This window comes from Hibiscus syriacus, unplaced genomic scaffold (genome assembly GCF_006381635.1).
Source record: "Hibiscus syriacus cultivar Baekdansim isolate YM2019G1 unplaced genomic scaffold, ASM638163v2 tig00112250_pilon, whole genome shotgun sequence".
Classification (NCBI taxonomy): Eukaryota; Viridiplantae; Streptophyta; class Magnoliopsida; order Malvales; family Malvaceae; genus Hibiscus; species Hibiscus syriacus.
This window is the reverse complement of record NW_024063282.1, coordinates 76,330-94,688: the sequence shown is the minus strand read 5'-3', so window position 1 is coordinate 94,688 and position 18,359 is coordinate 76,330. Positions and strand designations below refer to the sequence as shown.

Genomic DNA, 18,359 nt, shown 5'->3' with positions numbered 1-18,359 from the left:
TTATATTATATATAATCTGGGCCACGACTACCTGGTTCATAATTTTTTTTATTTAAATTATATTATTTTTAAAAAAAATTATATAGAAAAATTTAAATTTTAAAATTTAAAAGTCTATAATATATATAATTCCAACAAAAAGTTTAAAATTCAAATTACATAATTGAAATAAAGTTTATTAAAAATTAAAATAAAGAAATATACTTAAGTTTCAAATGTTTTGAAGTTAAAATAAATATTTTAAAAATAATTTAGAATGTTAATGTGAAATAATTTAAGAAATTAAGAATTTAGAATATTATTGTGCCAAAATTTAAGAAATTAGGATTTTAGAATGTTAGAGTGATAATTTGAGAATTATGAATAAATTTTTTTATATAAAATAAAAATAAAAAATATATAAAATAAATCGGTACCGGGTCGGCGGCTGCCCGGTTAACCAATATTTTGTGATTTAGGCCTGACCCAAAAATCCAAAAAAATAGCAGGCCAAGTACCCGACCCAAAAAATTGGGTATTTTTATTATAAATACCTATTATTTTTAACCGAGTTGACGGGTCAAGTCAATCGGATTGTGTAATGTGACATGAAATATGGCATCATTCGATTGGAGGATTAAATTTATTTTAATTTATTAAAAGTATGACTAAATTAAGAGACTATGTAAATAATATGGATCAAATGTGTGATTATATCAAAATATTTAATTGATTTTTGGGACAATTAGAAACCCCTTTCTGCTCCAGCTAGGTTGTCCTTGGCATGCTCAAACAAATATGTATTACATATTTAATACAATATGTTTATATTTGATGCGATATATATATATATATATATATATATATATATATTAACACATTTTGGACTAAAGAATATTTTTTTAGAATTTTAAGAACGGGATGAATTTATAAAATTATAAGAACAAAAGTAGATTATCAATGAAAAAAATATTTAAAAAAATTATTCAAATTATCTCATCGATTCATTCCTATTCATTCCTATTTGTGTATATATATCATATCTTAGCTAATATATATACACACACATATATCATATCTTAGCTAAATCTAAAGTGGGTCACTCTCAACATGATTCATCCAGGTTTGTTATGTTATGCAGACACTTTTTATGATAAAATTATTAGGCTCATCATTCAGCTCACCTAACAACAAATGCAGACTCAAATTGAATTGGATGGGATCTCAAATAAGAGAGGCTAGCTAAGCTTTAATAGCTACAACATTAAGGGTCCTTATTTGAGTAGTAGCTCTTATTATAAAGTCGGAAAATTTTCAAGACTAGGCAGTATCAAGCTGTCAAAAGCTCGAATAGTTGTATGCTTTAAATCTGCATTACCCAGATTCAGATTGAGCCTCCCATACAAGATGGACCGGAGGACTGGCGGAACAATCGTTCCATGCATATATAGATATTAATTTTTGAACAATAATTTGATAAATATTAAAAAAAAGAGGAAATGGGTGAGGAAATGTGTAGAAAATAGTAAAACACTTAAAATAAAAGGATTTAAGAAAAACTTTGATAAGCACGATTTAAATTATCTTAGGAGTTAAACGAATTGTTGTTATTCTTATAGCCCACGAGTTCAAGCATCAACGACTGCATTTGAGTGATTGAATATTCATAGTCAAATGACATGTATGGATCAAGGAGATAGTTGTGAGTAATCACTTTCCTAAAAATTTTAAATTATCATATAACAGTTTTTTTTTATTAATAAGTTATTTCTGGATTCCTTAAAGTTTTATAAATTCACTCCCCTTAACATAAAATCATGTATTTATTCCTAGTTCGATACTCTTATATTCATTCTAAGCAATGCAAGAAATAATATAATAACATAACGACAAAACCAAGATAAAGAAAATGGCAGTTTAAGCATGGACACCTCTAGATCAGATCTACATCATAAAACTCCCCCAAAAAATGTTTCTTGGTGTTATAAAAGTATTTGTTCTTTTAAAAAAAGAATTATGCATATATATAAACACACCTATATGTAATCCTTTCATGGTGAAATCATGCCAAACAAAATATATATATATATATAATGAAGAACGCAGAACAATGCATTGAAATGCTTCCCTTTGACCTTATCAGTATCTTCCCACAGCTTTATTGAACCGCAGTTGATACTTAAAATCGATAATGAACGATCTAAGACGAAGTTGCAGTTCAAGAAAGCTGTGGAAGAATACAAAGAGGGTCATGTTTATCTTCTTCTGTCACTCTCATCATCTCCATTTTAATGGAAACCCTAAAGCTTGCGAACCAGCAATGGCTGAAAAAAAAAAGCAGAGAAAAACTGAGATAATAAAATTAAAAAAAGAAAAAAGAAGAGAAAGCGATGAGATGAGGGATGCTATAGGGTACAGTGTATATTATAGCGAAAATAAGGGAGGTTTCTCTTTAGCACCAATCCCAAGAAGAATTTTGGGACATGGGTCTTTAGGATTTACCGACCTTAGTTTTTTATTATTTTTCTTTATTAATAATAAAATCAATTTTTATACGCACTAAGAAATATTAATTACTTTAAATTTATATGTTGTTAAAAAATCTTCGCATGTTATGTAACTTTGTTGCATAAAAAATGTTGATTTTCACCTACCAGGCCTTTCGTATTGGTGAAGAGGTCTAATATCATTATGCATGAGTATCTTTAATCTATTTGTGAAAGTCCCATTAACTAGAAATTTGATTTAGATATATTTTTTGTTAGTAATTCATCTAAATTCCATTGGCAGTATGTAATTAGAATTGTTGAGTTTATTTAATATATTAGATACGTAAATGAAAACCCTAGTGAATGAAATTTCTTGATGATTAAGAGATGCATGTGCTTAAATATTGTGTCCTATAAATAGGATTTAGTCTTCAGGACGGAGAGGTTGAAAAGACAATTTTTGGGTTATTACTTTCTCAATGTAATAGTTACAAATTATAAGAAGAATTTGCAACTCTATCCGTATAAAAATTACGAATTCAATGAAATAATATTTTATTATTTTTTAATCCCCTTCTCAATTCCAAGTCTTCACCCAACTCATATGAATTGACTTGCATTACATACACCTAATTTTGGTAGGTGAGTCTCTCATACACAATGATTTTCTGCATACACAAGAACTCGAACTCAAAACTTTACTTAAACAATATCAAACTACTTATCACTTGAACCAACTTGTTGGTCAAAAATAAATTATTTTATTTCTGTATACTAATAAGAATATCAAATTTTACAAGAAATTTTAAAAGGGTATTTGATAGCCTAAATCCCTTATTCAAATCGCACATAAATAACTATATAAAAAGTTATTTCATTTTATTTCATTTATCGTATATAACCCATTATAAAATAAAATTTTAAACTTCAAAATACTATTTTATTTAATTTTATCAAAAACTTTTATATTTTATATCATAAAAAAATATTTTTATGTTTCTACAAATCTAATTATATACATAAAGAAAAACTTGAGGGAAGACTTTCCAAAGGAAAAAAAGAGAGGAAAACTAATAGATTGAAGTCTCAGAAATATCACGCTTTGTGTTTTAGATAAATGTTAGTGTAATTTTTTTTTCTCAGCAAGAAATCATTTTATTAATAATGATCGAGAATAATATCTCGTTAAAAAATTTTCCAAACTTATATGGAGGAAACGAGCACATTCAACCTGTAAACAAATACGACCACACTCAAACCCAAAGCGCACCAAGGTAAAAGTAACAGAACAGGAAAAAGAAACACCCACTACAGAACAGCATGCTAGTGTAAGTTTGTTATGTTTTTTTATTAATATATGAGATTATAACTTAATATTTATTCGAGAGACTCTTAATTATTTGTTAATGAACACTTAAAAATTATTGTAAACAATGTGTTTAAATCTGAGACTTCTAAACATAACAATCATCTTTTAACTACTAAAATCACTTAATTCGCCGTGTGCTAGGAATTGTGAACAATCCAAAAGGATTGTTCGAAAATATTATTTGCTGTGAACTTCATTGATTCAAATTATTCATGGTGCCTCCACGGTATGTTTGAATGTCAAATTAAGAATATCAAATTTATTCAGTAAAAGATGGTTGATTTATATATTTGAAGTTCAAAAAAATAATTATATCTATGTGTATGTGATTTCGATTAATGAAAATATGTTATATTTAACTAATTCCGTTTCTCTGATGTATGCTATGATGATATATGATGTGTAAAATGATTTATCATGTTAATTCGATTAAATCGAATATGTATTATTTAATAACTTCAGTAATTTAGATATATTTTATTTTGGCATGAACTAAGTGACTTCGGTGGTAGAAGAATTATTATTATTTCTTGAAGTCTATAGTTCGAGTATTAGGAATACCATAGGTGTAAACGTTCAATATCAAATGATGGAGAATTATCTATCAACATGTATTGTCTTATACTTACATCAAATTAATAAAAAAAAGAATATATTTTATTTTGATATGTTCTATATACAAATTATCTTATTTAGATAAGATATATTTTGCTATGATATACTTTACGCTAAATTTGAATAATGAGAAATAAATATTATGGCTTTGATCTTGTAGACTAGTGAAATCTATTGCATATAGTTGGTATGTAACAGACTCTCGTGTATTTTTGTTTGTTGAAGTTTTAGTATCATAATTGAAGTAATTGTGTAATTATTGAATCGAAACTCTCTATGAGTTGGGCTATATAAAAGGATCCTGCTCTTAAATGGATGTAGGATTAATTGCAGCCCAATACAAGTTGTAATTATACCCTAAAACTAGAGGATTAAACTTAGAACAAAACCATAGTTTAGAAATTATATAAAAATATTTATTAACTTTTGTGTATATTCTTGGTTGGACATGCGGTAATTACTTACCTTATTTCAGTGTTCTTAACTCCACACTCGATGTATATAGGATAATCATGTACGGACCAACTTAGTTCAGTAGTTAAAGGAATCGTTGTTGGTTTTAGAGTACAAAATCGGTTGTAGAGTTTTTAGATTCAGTTGTGTAGAATATGATATTTACGGTTTTTTTTTATTCAAGATAATTACCTTTTGTTTAAATTTTATTTGACATGATTAAATTGATAAAATAAATAAACTCTAATAATAAAACTATCCAAAATAATATTTACTAACTAATAATTTTACATTACCTAAGAAATAGGTGGAAATGATATTGCCATGTATATCAAGATTTTTTTTCTGTAATTTAGTTTTTCTTTTAAATATATTATTTGAAAACAAATAATTAAACTTAATAAGAAACAAGACGGTTGAAAGATTATTGGAAAAATATCATAATCAACTGAATTTAAGTTCCAGAAAGGTACATTTTGCAGAAAATTGTAAGTGCAGACATGAAATTCATGACTTTTTGGTTGAATTAGTCAATATGATTTACTTTTTAAATAAATATTTTAAAATCTATACAAAATAAAATATTAATATTAAATTTTATAAGAATATAAAACATTCTAAATACAATTATAACACAAACTACCAGATATACAGACTTTTCAACCGACAGCTAGCGCATGTTACTAAAGAATATGGAGACAAACAAGATTCACGTGCTTTAAAATTGGTCCCCTCTTGCTTCAAACTTGCAACCAGCCATTGCCATACTGGCCATTTTCTATTCACACAGTATTACTCTTCAAGTTGCCTCTTGTGGCTACTGTTTCCTTGCTAAATTCCTACGGATATCAAACCAAACGATAATGTGCGTGCTGTAGACTATTAGTTGCAGTTAGTTCAACTCCTAGTTAGTTATATATATATATATATATAGGGACTGAGCCAAAATTAAATATTGACAGGGGCCGAAATATTAGACTATTTAAAAAAATATAAAGACTTATTAGATATTTAAACTCGAAATTCAGCATGAACAAGTTACCTTAGTGATTAAGGGGATTGATGTTATCCTTGAGGTCCCGAGTTCAAGCACTGCGTATATAAGGGTATGAGTGTTTATTTTCAAATAGTTGAAAGTATTTGTAGGTATACTACCTTGTATTCACCTTAAATTTATAAAAAAAAAAAAAAACTCAATATTCACAAGACAACTTCTAATTGCTCTAATATTTAAATTTACAATGACATAAATTGTAATTAAACTAAAAATTTGAGAACAAGTACTTATCATTCTTTAGTTCGACCACTACTTGATTAAATATTTAATAAATTTTTATATTTTTTAAATTTAAATATTTATTTTTACATGAACCAAAATACTATAAAACCAAAATTATATCAAATATACAGGGCCGGGACCCCTTGGGCCCTAAGGAAGCTCCGTCCCTATATATATACAGAGAGAGAGAGAGAGGGTAAAATCAATTTAATTTCTTAATTCATGTGCAATCTTTAATTTCTTGACATGGTATCTTATGTCTAGTTTCTAATTTGAGTTTGTTTTGTTTTCTTTCTTTTTGATTCTTCATGAAACAATGTGAAACTAAAAAGAATAGAAAAAGAAACAAAGATACAAAGTGCCCCTCTTTCCAAAAAAAAATGTAACAAAGATAATAGGAGGAAAGCGAGACGATACTCTCAAAGCTTTGTTGACATTGTCGTAATATCTTCAACTGAGGACCGGCATATATATACTAGAGATGAGTTGAAAAACGGAAGAGATTGATGGTCTAACAACCTTAACCGCATCTCAACCATATTTCAACAACCTGGCAATGGTGCAGCACACAACCTAGCATAATTTTATTATTATGCTTTCGGTTCAAGTTAATTTCGGTTTGCGTTGCTTTTGGTTTGGGTTAATTTCGATTTCAGTTCGGGTTAATTCCGGTTCTGGTTGATTTTAGTTTCACTAAATTTTGGATCGGGTCGAAGTATGGGTCGGGTATCGGATCAAATTTAATTATCATGTTCGGGTTAATATCGAGTATTGGGTCGGGTAAATCGGTTCGAGTAATCGGGTTGACGTTAAGTTTGCCAGGTCCAAAGTTGATGGCTAAATAATACTCCATGTATATATCATTATTATATATGATAGAATAAAATCAATTCTTTTTTATTTTAATTTATTAAAATTAAGGCCAAACTGATAGAATATATAAGTAACAATCATCAAATGTGTAATTATACCATATATTTTAATTGTCACAGGAGCTTCTCCGTTAAATATTAACGCAAGTGGCTTAATTGAATGCATTTAAATAGTTGAGTGACTTGATTGATAAAATTTCAAAAATGATGTTCAAAATGAAAAGGGGCAACAGTTTGATGGTCCTAGTATAGTTTACCCTTTATTTTAAATAATTTACCTTTAATTTTTTAACTAATTTATAATTATATGTTAAGCCCTTTAGAATTTTAAATTTTTATAAATTAAATTAATAATGCTCATCGTCAGTGATGCTCATCGTTCTCGTTGAGCGTAAAAGAATCATCCTATAGAGGGTCGTACTCCGGGACAGGTCAGTACAAGTTCATATCGAATGTTTAATGCATTAATAAATAAAAAAGTGAACATAAAAAAATACAAAATAGCAAAAATAGGAAACCATATTCGAAATAACCAAAAAGAAGTGACTACAATGCAAATTCACTGCAAAAATGGGAGAGCTTAAACGTGAATAACCCAAAACGTGTAGGTATAAAGTTAATTTATTACCATTTCAGGTGGAAAAAATTTAAAACCCTAACAGCCTCACTTCCATTCTATTTCTTCTCTCATGTATAATCCCTTATTTTTCACACAACCGTCTCCCTCAAAAAGATCCAAAACCTTTCACCGGCCACCGTTCATCGGTGGCCAAACTTCACCCTGACCTTCGATCCAGGCGACTGAAGGACCTAAATACCCCTCAAGCAAACCAAAATGATTTGATTCCTTATCAACCTTCCTCGATCGAGATATCATCCAATAGACCGTCGAGTCCAATATACCATGAACAAACGAAACAAATACAAATTGATTGTCATTTTAACATAGAAAAGATTCCAGATGAACTCCTAAACACTAGATACATTTCGACTAATGAACAAGTTATAGTCAAAAGGATTGAGAAAAACATCCACTATCCAACTTGTGGGGAGAGTACAGACGATCAGTTGTAGTTTGTTCAACTGTATGTTAGTTATAACTAATAATTATTTAGTTAACTTCAATTCAGTTTTGGATAAAGTACATAAATCGTCCTCTGACTATATGGTGGTACTTTGTTGAGTCCCCTGACTATTAAAAGTTATAAAATGGCCCCTCAACTCTAGGGTGTGTTTTGTTTTGCCCTTCGACTATTAAAAGTTACAAAATGATCACTTGACTATTCATATATTTCGACCTCGTCCTTTTCTATTAAAAATATTGATAGCCGTCTAAGCAGGACGTTAGCCTATCGACTAGGCTATGATAAAATCTGATACCAAAAACTGTTTGAGCTGTATTTTGTGGAACGACTCTCCTTTTACATTATGTCGTCAATCTAGTGCTTAAAATATTAGGTCATCAAGCCAATGCTTGAAAGCAAGGACGGTGCCAGTAGACACCGTTAAAATATATTTTTATCATATCAGAGACAATAGATTAACGTCAAACTTAAATGACCGTCAAATTTTTAATGAAAAATATACAAGTTTGGAACATATGAATAGTTGGGTGACCATTTCTAACTTTTAATAGTTGGGGGACTCACAAAACAATATCCTATAATCGGAAGATCATTTCAAAACTTTTAATAGTCAGAAACTCAACAAAACAATATCTTATAGCCAAGACCATTTGTATACTTTATCCTTTATATTTTAATAAATAGATAGAGAAAAGGAATGAAAAATCAATCTAATTGTTTTCATTTATTATTTATTAATTTGTGTACAATCTTTAGTTTCTTTACATTAACGAAATTATATATGTAATAAATATTGTAAAAATATAATTAAATAATCTATATTATTTAAATTTGAATATCAATAAGATCAATATTATTATATTATACTACCTTCGTCCCATAAAAATTGTTCTTTATTGACTTTTTAAAATTAAAATATTTAAACTTTTACCATGATTATTTTAAATATTTTAAACACTTAAATTTTATAAAATATATATTTAAACACTACTTGATTGAAGGTTTTTAAAATGTATTTTTTTCATATTTTTTTCAACAATAAATTTTAAATAATAATGAGTCAAAGTTAAATACACCCAAGACATGCAAGAATATGAAAAGGTCAGGTGGAGAATCGATGGAGAAAGCTCAAACGAAGGTGAAGGATTCAAGAAAGAAAGGTGAGATTCAAACCCTATTTTTTCAAAACATACCACCTAGATACCATTGGAGTGGCTTGAGGCAATTATTCGGTAGGCATGGAAATGTGGTTAGCTCTTACATAGCAAGGAAGAATGACAGAATGGGGAAGCGATTTGGTTTCGTTAGATTCTCAAATAGAGAAGATACAGTCAGAGCAATGCAGAGACTAAATGGTTTTTGGTTATTCGGCTATCGACTATCAGTTAAGGAAGCACGATACAGGGCCAAGAATCAGAGTGGGAATCTGAATAGTCCTTCAACTTCAAATACATCCACAAGGGTAACTATAACTAAAAGTTCTAGTGGAGAAGATCCTGAGGTGCAAGCAAATAGGAGAAGAAGGACTATACAGGGGGTTATTGATGAAGATGTCGTTCGAAAACTTCAGAAATGTCTGGTAGGAACAATGGCGACGGTTTGCTCATCGACTCAGGTGGAAGATAGGCTATGCGCAGGAGGTTTGGGTGAGATTAAGTTTCTGGGAGGTAGAGATTTTTTAATAGAAATTGTTGATGATGAGCTGTATAGGATCATAAAGGAGCATAAATGGTCGTTCTTACTTGAAGTTTTCCTGGAAGTTCATCCATGGACAGAATCTTACAGAGCGGTAGAAAGAGTTACTTGGATTAAGTTAATCAGTGTGCCCTTACATTGTTGGAATCATAACACATTTAAAAGGATAGCTGAGCAATGGGGAGAATGCTTAACGATGGGTGAAAATGCACTTCAGGAACTGGGATGTGAGGAGATGTCTATCTTGATAGCAATTAGTAGAAAGGATTTGATAGATGAAGTGGTCGATTTGGAAATAGGAAGAGATGTTTTTAAAATAAGAATTGTGGAACAATCAACTACCAGAAGTGAAACCAACAGTTCTAAGCGAGAAGTTAAAGCTAATTTAACTGATGGTGAGTCGAGCTCGTCGGCCAACAAGTGTTCAGACTCCTCGGGGGAAAAGAATTCGGAGAGGAGGCAAGAGGAAGACGATAGCCAATTATGTTGTATGGGGAACATATCGAGGGGCGGTAATTTGTCGGGTATAGATGAGGATGATAGAAACATAGGGGAGAAAGCAATAGTTGGGCAGAGGGATAATGACGTGAGCTCTGGGAAAATTCAAAAGCAATTTGAGGCAGAGTTGGGACATGAGGGGGAGTGGCAGAAGATGTTAGTAGGTTATTAATTAAAGTGGTGGATGTTAATGAGGGAATAAACGAAAATTTAAAGGACTTGTCTTTATGGGAAAGGGGTTTAGGGTCAAAAGCAGTGGAGGGCCACGATTTTTATGGGCCTTACAAACTTTTTACCAAATAAAACTTACAAAGGACTAGAAGACCAATTGGACGTGATTGTGGTAGAGCTGGAGGGTAGCAAGCCCAAGTTGAGGGCAGAAGGGGGACCACGGGATCAGGGGGTGTGTAAGTTATCTATTTTAAGTGAGGATAGTTTTATGCTCAAACCCAGGCAGAACGAAGGAACTAAGGCGGGGAGAAATAAGAAATATAGTTCTCTTCAAAGAATACAAGAAAAATACGGTGATATCCAGAGAAAAAGTTGAAGTTGTCGTGTTAAGAAAAATCAGAGGAAGATGCTAAGCGAGGAAGAGTTGACTGAAATCGAAGGCAGGTCTTTGTCTGATTCGGATCTTCAAGAACGATGACAGAGACAAAAGAAGAAAGTGAAAAAAACTCTTCAGATTGGCAGAGAGCTGGGTATTCAATTTAAAGGGTCAGAGGAGGCTTTGGTTAGGGAAATTTCAGCTGCGGATGACTTTGAAGGAGAAACCCAATCCATCGAATTCTAGCTGGAATACAAGGGGGAGAAGTTCAGATGCGGATATTGTCTTGGAATACAAGAGGTATGGGCTTTAATGTGAAAATTTTAGAACTTAGGAGGTTTATTCGGACCCATATAATTGAATTTGCGTTATTACAAGAGACTAAGAAGGAGGATTTTAAGGATGCAGAAATAAGTAGATTTTGGTGTGATGATGACTTTGATTTTAAATTTTTGAAAGCAATGGGTAAGTTTGGGGGTTTATTGACTGTGTGGGATAAGAATAGATTTCATATTCTTGATAGCTTAATTACAGACCGATTTATTTTGATAGAAGGGAAGTATGCCTCAGAGGATTTGATATGCTCTATTCTGAATGTTTATGCATATTGTGAAGTTTCTGATCAAGTTACTTTATGGAATACAATTGTGGAAGTTAGGAGGAAAAACAATAATAGATGGTTCATGGTTGGAGATTTTAATGCAATTCGAAATAATAGTGAGAGAAGTGGTTGCTCCTATAGACAATCAGAGATTGCAGCATTCAATATGTTCATAGAAGATTGTAACCTTTTTGATGTGCCTTTAATTGGGAGGAAATTTACCTGGTTTGGGCCGGCAAATAGAAAAAGTCATCTAGACAGAATCTTTGTTGAAGATGAATGGTTCCATAAAAATAGTAACGTATCTCTACTGGGATTACCAAGAACAATCTCGGATCATATCCCTATTTTATTGGGGAAGGAGATGATTAATTGGGAGCCTAGACCGTTTAAATTGATTAATAGTTGGTTACAACAGGAGAGCTGTACGGAGATTATCAAGAAAACGTTACAGCATGAAGAAGCTTGTGATGAAGATTTTAGTGTGAAGTTAAGAAGAGTGAAAGGAGCACTTCAGAAGTGGAATACTCAATGTTACTGGAATATTGATAGTGAAGCAAAGAAAATGGAGAAGAAGATCAATGAGGTAGATAGGAAAGGAGATATTAATGGCTTAGACGATTGCGAGAGGGAGGAGGTATTGAGTTGTACAAGAAGGCTGTGGGACCTTTTGAGGGAGAAAGAGGATATTTGACACCAGAAATCTAGATTAAACTGGCTGAAATTGGGTGATGAGAATTCTGCTTTTTTCCATATAGCAGTAAAGATTCGGAGCAAAAAACGTCTGATTTTGGGAGCTAATTTGGGGGAGGACAATGACTTGGAGCCCGAAAAACCTAGAGCTAAAGTTTTTAATTTTTTCAGTAATCACTTTAGACGGAAGAAGAAGGAGTGGAAAACGGATATCAATATTCCGTTCAAACAACTCTCAAGGGATGATGTTGAGGAATTGGAAGTGCCTTTTTCGATTGATGAAGTTAAAGATGCAGTGTGGAGCTGTGGGGAGGTCAAAGCTCCGGGACCGGATGGCTTTAATATAGAATTTTTCAAGAAGTCATGGGAATGGATAAAAGGCGATTTGATGAAGAGAATGGACAATTTTTATTGGAGTGGAAAATTGGGGAAAAGTGTTAATTCTTCTTTTTTAGCACTGATTCTGAAAGTGGAAAATCCAAATGAAATTTCTGAGTATAGGCCAATCTCGTTGGTGAGCAGCCTGTATAAAATAATTGCTAAAGTGTTAGCAAGGAGATTAAGACGAGTGATTGGATCGGTGATAAGTGAGACTCAATGTGCATTTATAGCTGGTCGATAGATTTTTGATGGCATCTTAGTGGAAAATGAAGTAATTCATTCATTGAAAATAGAGAGGGGAGGGAGAGGTGGTTTGATATTGAAATTAGATTTTGCTAGGGCATATGATTGTGTCTATTGGGAGTTTTTGGATTCTGTGCAGCATTATATGGGTTTTGGAAGTAAATGGAGACTGTGGATTTGGGAATGCATTTCGACTGCTAGAGTCTCGATTTTATTAAATGGATCCCCCACAAAAGAATTTAAAATGTACAGAGGCTTAAGGCAGAGAGATCCATTGTCCCCGTTTTTATTTATAATGATAACAGAGGCTCTTCATCTATTGTTAGAAGGAGCTGTTCGCAAAGGATTCATTGAAGGAATTGATAATATCGCACCAAATATAAGCATTTCACACTTGAAATTCGCGGATGACACGATATTGTTCCTTTGTCCAGATCAAAGAGGACTTTCCAATGTTAAAAGAATTTTGAAATGCTTCGAATTGGGCTCGGGGTTAAGTATCAATTTCAGAAAGTCGTACTTAGCAGGGGTGAACATTGAAGAAAATAAATTGATTCAGCTTGCACTTTTATGTGGATGTACTGTGAGCTCCTTGCCATTTAAATACTTGGGAATTCCATTAGGAGCTGATCCGAGAAGAATTTCGATGTGGGAACCTGTTATTGAAAAATTTAAAGTCAAACTGGTGGGCTGGAAAAACAGGTTACTATTGTTTGCTGGGAGAGTGGTTCTTATCAATTCAATGTTGTTAATGCTGCCGTTGTATTATATGTCGATATTCCCCGTTCCGAAAGCAGTAGCGTCAAAATTAGAAAAAATTAGAAGAGGTTTTTTGTGGGGTTATGATGGTAACACGAAGAGATTACCAAGAGTGAACTGGGGTAGATTGTGTACTCCGAAAAAGAAAGATGGGGTTGGAATAATTGACTTAAAGGTAAAAAATAAGGCGTTATTAGCTAAATGGGGGTGGAGATTCACTACTGAAAAAGGGGCATTATGGAGATCAGTAATATATCACAAATACAGCTCATGCGATCTGCCTTGGATGGTTAGTCAAAGAGAAATAAAAAAATGATTCTATAACCTGGAGAGGGATCGTGAATAATTTATATAGTGAAGGATCAGCTGAATGGATGAGTGGAAATTCTTTTCGATGGATAGTGGGAGACGGAAAATCAGCATTGTTTTGGGAGGATGTGTGGTACGGAGAAATTGTTTTAAGATCAAGATATCCGCGATTATATATGTTAGTGTCAAGGAAATATATTACGGTGTGTGAAATGATTAATACAGGCGATTGGCAGAGCTTAGTCACGACAGCTTTGTTCGAGAGACATCTGTTGGATAGGGAGCTATTCACTGTGCAAATCATAAAACGAGAAGTGGACAAGGTGATATTAAATCCGTCTGTGGCCGATAGGATTGTATGGGTGCATGAAATCAATGGGCTGTTCAAAGTAAAAAAATTGACTAACTTATTGCTTAGTGATGGGAATTTTGAGGACGTAGGCTCGTTTAATTTCGACAAAATTTGGAGTCTAAAAGTGCCCCCAAAGGTGAAATATTTTTTATAGATGATTAAATTGAATAGAGTGCCAACTAAGGTATTTCTTAAAATCAGAGGGGTTAAGCTGTCTGATGATCAAATTTTATGCCCTTGGAGTGGTGACGCTGAGGAGGATGCGAACCATTTGTTTGTGTTATGTATTTTTATGCAATGTTTTTGGAATGCTTTATGTAAGTGGTGGAATATTTCAGGGACAAATATGCAGACAGTGGACGAAATTTTTTATTTTTGCTATAAGATTAGATGGCCAGGATCTATAGCATTGGCTTGGTTTGTTAGTTTCGCAGCTGCACTATGGAGTCTATGGCTGGCTAGGAATGATTTTGTTTTTCGAAATAAAAGTACTAGACTCAAAGATCTGCTTGTTTATGTGAAGATGAGAGTGTATGCTTTGTGTAAGGCGTTGAAGGAATTTAGTGCTTTAGACGAGAAACAATGGTGGGACTGGCCAGATAAGTCGGCTGCTGCATATTTATGTCCCAAGTTCGTTTGGCAGCCGCCTGCATCGGGCCAGATGAAGTTCAACGTGGATGGCTCAGCTACAAAAGAGTCAGCAGGTTGTGGGGGAGTTTTGAGGACTGTAAATGGTCACGTAGTAGCAATGTTCTTTAGACCGGTAACAGAGGTTAACTCTGATTATGCGGAGCTGGTAGCAATTAAAACTGCACTAGAGGTTTTTACTGAATCTTGCTGGTGTGGAAAGTTTGTCCTGATTGTAGAATCTGATTCTAAAATAGTCCTGAATTGGGTTCAAAATTCATCTGTTCGACCATGGAGGTGGGGAGCTACGTTTCAAGAAATTGACATTAATTTTCTGAAGATAATTGAGATCAGGTTTGTGTTCTCGCGTAGGACTACCAATAACATGGTTGATTTCTTGGAAAATATGGGGTCGACCAGGAAAATTATGTTCAAGGCAAGCTGGTGATATGTTAGCAAGTCAATTAATTTTTCAGTTTTCTTATTCTCGATTGAATGTTTTTGATTGGCAAGGTGGTATTTGGGGTTGTTCTCTTTAATTAGGTTTTGGAATGGTTCTCTGTGGAGTCTGTACCTTGTTTTGTTAAGACAGTGAAGTTATTTCGCTCAAGGTGTGCTTCACTTTCATATCTATGTTAGTCGTATTTGTAATTTGTCATGTTTCCTCAACTTTGGAGTACTCTTTTCCCCTATATAGGATTAAGGGGAGTTTTAACGAGGCTCTAAGTTGGGGATTTGTTATACTTTGAAACTGAAATAAAATTTTTCTTGTTGCTGAGCAAAAAAAAAAGAGTCAAAGTTACAAAAATTTAATAAAAAAAAATCAACCATGGACAAATTTAATAGGAAAAAAAGAGTGACATATTTTGATAGAATTCGATTAACAAATTATTAAAATTTATAATAAAATTACAAGAAAAAAAATCATAATTTGACTAATACTGATGCTAAATAAAAATGATTAAGAAATAAACACACTTGCAATAATTTTTAAAAATAACTAAAAGGAATTGGCATCACAAATAAGAGCTTGGGCTGCAGAGATTTCCAATTCGAGTTATAAGTGAAAGGGTAAAGGAATCCATGAATCTTCCAACCTGCAAAATCCGTGCGCCATGAAATCAGATGAGAACTAAAAGTTGCTCAAAATATCTCTATAAGTATTAAACAAAATTGAATTGATGTGTTTTACTATTTCATTATAGGTTTGGTTAGAATGTAATCATTTTTAAAATTAATTTTGAAATAAAAATATTAAACGTGTACTCGTGTGTTTAAGCTATTTGGATTCTAGTGAAAATATCAAACAATAAAAAATGTGTGCGTGCGTGCGTGCGTGCGTGCGTGCGTGCGTGTGTGTGTGTTTGTGTGTGCGTGTGTGTGTGTGTGCGCGCGTGCGCGTGTGCGTGCGCGTGTGCGTGTGCGTGTGCGAGTGCGTGTGTGTGTGTGTGCGCGCGAGCGTGCGTGTGTGTGTGTGTGCACATGCGTGTGTGCGTGTGCGTGTGCGTGTGCGTGTGCGTGTGCGTGTGCGTGTGCGTGTGCGTGTGCGTGTGCGTGTGCGTGTGCGTGTGTGTGCGCGCGTGCGTGTGTGTGTTTGTGTGCGCGTGCGTGTGTGTGCGTGTGTGTGCGCGTGCGTGGGTGCGTGGGTGCGTGCGTTGGTGCGTGCGTGCGTGTGTGGAGAGAGCAAAGTGCTTAACTTGGATCTAGAGAGAGCAAGTGTAACCGGGAGGGGGAGTTTTCCCACATGTGACGAGGAACTGAAGGGCAATTGGGACATAAATATTGAGATTAAGGAGTTTGAACTTGAGAGTGGTGCACAAGCAGGCAGCTGCTTCTATTTCAACTAATCCATGTAGGAGCGGGCAACATGCATTCGCAGCTGGGTCACCAGCCCCAATGTCCATTGCCCCTCCTAGCAGGTCCACACATGCACCCAGTTTCAGTGTGTCTATTGGACATGTGGCCTTGCTTAACGGTGTAGGTGGGCAGGGTTTTCCATTTGGTGGGTTAGTGATTGGTGGCACTATCACCGGAGGAAGTGTCACCGGAGGGAGGTTAATTGGTAGCTTTACTGGAGGGAGTTCAATTGGTGGCTTCAGTACAGGGGGAACCGTCACCGGAGGAACAGTCACTGGAGGAAGTGTAACAGGTGGTTTTAGAGCTGGAGGGAGTTCTACCGGAGGGAGTGTAATTGGTGACTTTACAACTGGAGGAACAGTCACCGGAGGAAGTGTAATTGGTGGTTTTAGAGCTGGAGGTAGTCCAACTGGGGAAGCGTAATTGGCGGTTTAACAACTGGAGGGAGTTCAACTGGTGGCTTCACCGGAGGAATTGTTACTGGAGGAAGCGTGATTGGTGGTTTAACAGTTGGAGGGAGTTCAACTGGTGGCTTCACTGGAGGAAGTGTGATTGGTGGTTTTACAACTGGAGGAAGTGTGATTGGTGGTTTAACATTTGGAGGGAGTTCAACTGGTGGCTTCACTGGAGGAAGTGTGATTGGTGGTCTTACAACTGGAGGAAGTGTGATTGGTGGCTTCACTGCAGGAGGAAGAGTGATTGGTGGCTTGACGACCGGAGGAAGTGTGATTGGTGGTTTTACAACAGGAGGAAGAGTGACCGGTGGCAAATGGACCGGGGGTATAACAATGGGGTGTTTACGCTTGCGATGTCCATGGCGACAGGAAGCACGAGCAAGAATTGGAGTGGCAGAGGAAATGAAAGCATGCAAATAAGAAGAAGAAATGAAATTTTAGTGGAATCCATGTTGAGTTGATTTATTAAATCATTTGCAGGGAAGCGGGAATCATATATAATAGTAGAAATAATAGAAGAAAACAAAGAAACACACTAAAAAAAAGAAGAAGATGATCACGTGAACATATATGAGCAATAAGTTTCAGGAATAAGCAACTGACAAACTTTTCTAGTTGGCAATGACAAATAAGCTATGTAAATTTCCTTTACAAATACATGGGCAAAATCCCACCATTCGTTCCCAACATATCTCTATTTGGTTCATACGACCATTACATTAGGGTTGTAAATGACACGAGTAATATCGCGAGCTATTCGAAATCGACTCGGTCAAAACTCGATAATATTCAGATTGAATGGACTCGACTCGAATCCTTAACAAGTCGAAATGAGCTACTTGATACTTGACTTGAAAAACTCGTGAGTAACTCAAAAATATAATATATTAAGATTTTATTTTTTAAAAACTAAATTATTAATAATATTAACATTTATATGTTGATTATTTTTAAAAAAATATAGTAAGATTTTCATGTATTTAAGGTTCATGTTCAAGTTTGAGTTTGAAGTTTCAATCGAGTTAAGTTTAATTTTTTTTCATTTCGAGCCTTTTCAAGTTGTTCACGAGCTACAGTTTAGGATTTCAAGTTCGAGTCGAACTTGAAAATTTTAAACTCGTGAATTTTAGAGTATAATCGAGCTCAACAATACTCGAGTTCGACTTATCTTGTTTACACCCGTACTTTACATATATTACAA

At 33.8% G+C, this 18,359-nt stretch overlaps 1 long non-coding RNA gene and 1 pseudogene across 1 annotated transcript; both read right to left on the bottom strand.

Annotated features, from left to right (window-relative positions):
* Window positions 1-2,169: 2,169 nt before the first annotated feature.
* Window positions 2,170-17,777, bottom strand: LOC120176709. The gene is made up of 3 exons (XR_005521348.1): window positions 17,766-17,777; window positions 15,527-15,535; window positions 2,170-2,238 (listed from the first exon to the last, which is right to left on the bottom strand). It is a non-coding gene; the product is annotated as an uncharacterized LOC120176709 (long non-coding RNA).
* Window positions 15,756-17,609, bottom strand: LOC120176708 (annotated as a pseudogene).
* Window positions 17,778-18,359: the final 582 nt, after the last annotated feature.